At 44.6% G+C, this 2818-nt stretch overlaps 1 long non-coding RNA gene across 1 annotated transcript; it reads right to left on the reverse strand.

Annotated features, from left to right (window-relative positions):
• Positions 1-1497: 1497 nt before the first annotated feature.
• On the reverse strand, positions 1498-2412 carry LOC112844737 (uncharacterized). Its single transcript, XR_003217482.1, has 2 exons — positions 2315-2412; positions 1498-2138 (listed from the first exon to the last, which is right to left on the reverse strand). It is a non-coding gene; the product is annotated as an uncharacterized LOC112844737 (long non-coding RNA).
• Between the last annotated feature and the right edge of the window lie 406 nt (positions 2413-2818).

Below are 2818 nucleotides of genomic sequence, written 5' to 3' on the forward strand. Positions count from 1 at the left end.
AACAAGCGCTTGTCCGTCCGTAGTGTGGTTATATTAAATATAAGAGAAAGAGAGAACTTTAAGAAATTAATATAGCCACTACAGTGACCATCAAAATGATGAAAAAATATTGCCGTAAACAGTTTATTTTGCGACACCACGAAACAAACGATAGCGTAAAATGAAACGATAGACGTTTTTCTATCGTCATCCGATATATATCGTTATATCGAACAGCCCTAATGCATGGCAGTTTGTTCACTCACTTCCTCTCCACCACAGCTTCCGAAGTGCGGCCAATCACAGAGCTTGCTCTCCTGATCCAAGAAGAACACATCAAAGTGCACTGCACTCACCTGAACTGACAGAACACCTGTCATTAACATTTTGGTGCACACACAAGCTTGTTCTCAAAAACCCGCCTGCCCATCCACTGCTTGTGTACAGCCTCTGTTTTGATCTTCCAGGTCAGCAAATGTATAAATGTGGGTGTCCAGTGTAACAGTCACAATGGTGTGGTGTCCCTTTAAGACACCCAAGTCGAGGGTTGATGGTGTCATCAGGTTGTGCCACTGCCCTCTCTGTGTGATTCTATGGACATGTGCTTGCACGCTAGTGCATGAGGAGAGACCTTTCTTTTGTTTTTCTTTTTGTTTGCAACGCTTGGGTTGTATGAACACTGGGCGTTATGTTGTTGAGCCACAGCCGTTCAGCCGGGCTTTTATATGGTTGTTGAAGATGGCGTATTAAAGAACCACCGTGTATTACCGATACCAGCGTGGGTGTGTGTTCTTCTGACTAGCCTGCTAGGTGTTTTGCCGCCTCCTCTCAACCGCAACACAACCCAACGTTACACCAGGTATTTGTATTCCTCCACCACATCATATCAGCGGGTTCAGTATCTTATACTTTTGTCAAGATAATGCACACTGCAGCCCATTTGTATCTACAGTTATCAGAAAGAAGCCATAACCAAGTTACATGGATTCTTTTTTTTAATTACTTCATGTCATACAGGTAAACTAGTTATGTTATGTGCAACGCTGTCATGTGCCACTCTCTGTTTCAAATTCATGCAAGACATCCAGAGTACTCTGATGACATTGACAAGGACAACTCCAGTTTACATGGGAAACAATTATTTCATGTTCTTGAGATTATTTATTTACACTTTTTCAGAAAACGTACATACAGGTCTGATTCAAAACTGCATATCTATTTTTAATGCATGTTGATGGGGCAAAAATATTCCTGAGATGCTGTTTACATTATTAAATTTGAAGGCTATTATACAGTGGTATTACTTTAAACTGAGTAAAACGGTATTTTGATAAAAGTTAAGGTCTCCGTTTGTTTCAGAAAAAGCATTCTGTCATTTATTTGCTTTTATTATTTATTTATATGCCCTCCGCGGACCATCTCTGCACTGCGTGGGTGATTAGTGGGTCCGCGCACAAGTGCTGCACACAGGGACAAGGCGCACTAATTACGATCAGATCTTCCCTGGGCAGCTAGAGGTGATGAACTGTATGCCACTTTTTCATTGGCATACATTAAGTACAATGTTTTATTGCCTACGGTGGGGCAGGTCACATACTGGGTGAAGGTGGGCAGTGTGGAGTCCAGCGAGACATGATTAAAGTCCCCTGATATTAGAAGAAGAGCAGTCGGAGATTGCGTCTGCAGTCTGCGGACCACAGAGAGTCACAGGCTGCCTCCACGGATACTAACGGCTAATAGCTCAATGTTTCTGTTGCAGAGTTGTTCTTTCACAGCAATGTGCCCAGAGGTCCCACAGTTGTCTTTAACAAACACTGCCCAGTCCCCCTCCTTTCCTCTCACCGCTGTCTCTCGTCTTGTCCGGCCGCAGCAGCTGGAAGCCGGGCAGCCTACTCACAGAGGGAGTACCGGGCAGTGTCGGGGTACTGCCACTGTGACCGGGTTAGCGTCATTAGCTCCTCAATCATATCAGGGAGCGATCTCACATTTACAGTGATTACAGGAAGGAGAGATGGTGTGTAAGGTGTCCTTATCGGGAGACATCACCCCCGTCTCTTCCCTCACTGGGGACGTAGGGTCTGTCTGCCGGTAGCGCAGCTGCAGGGCGCAGCGCTAACAGCTGATCCCTAACGTAAACAAAGGAGCCATGCGCCGAGTGTCTAATTACGGGTGAAAAAGTGGAGAGAAAAGAAGAGAAAAGTCAACATAACTAGCACGGAGCGCTAATGCATGATGGCAGAATCTGATTGCTAAGACATAAGTTAAAGGTTAAGAGAAGTAAAGAGGAAAATAAGAAAGAAGCTCAGAAATGAGCAGAGCTAGCTCTGCTCATTACCTGTTAGCTGCCATAACAGGTAACACAGTTAAGGTTTCAGCAAAAGTATTCTGTCATTTGTTTGCTTGATCATGCCTTAAACACATCAAAATGCATAGTGGGATTATAATACAAGTAAATACTGTGACAAGCACTGGTACCGAATAGGCAATCACTTAGCAGCAAGGTGAATCGGTGATGCATTAGTGTGGTCTGCACTTCCTCTTCTTTGATTGGGTGAAATGAGTTGAAAGTAATTGGATGAGGGAACCATGGGGAGTGCCCTGCATAATTTCAATAAAACGCCGTTTTAAACGCCGTTACAGCTGGCACAGAACGCCGTAAAAAACGCCGTTTTTATGCATCTATGAACGGCGTTTCCTGCCGAGTGGCGGAAAAAACAGCGTTTTCGTCTGTCTTTGAACGCCGCTTTTTACGTCACTCGGATGGTGCGTTCAGGGCGCCATGTGAGAGTCGGAAAAAACGGCGTTTGTCGAAACAGAACGCCGTTTTTTTCGGCGTTTT

This window comes from Oreochromis niloticus, unplaced genomic scaffold, assembly GCF_001858045.2.
Source record: "Oreochromis niloticus isolate F11D_XX unplaced genomic scaffold, O_niloticus_UMD_NMBU tig00001101_pilon, whole genome shotgun sequence".
Taxonomy (NCBI): Eukaryota; Metazoa; Chordata; class Actinopteri; order Cichliformes; family Cichlidae; genus Oreochromis; species Oreochromis niloticus.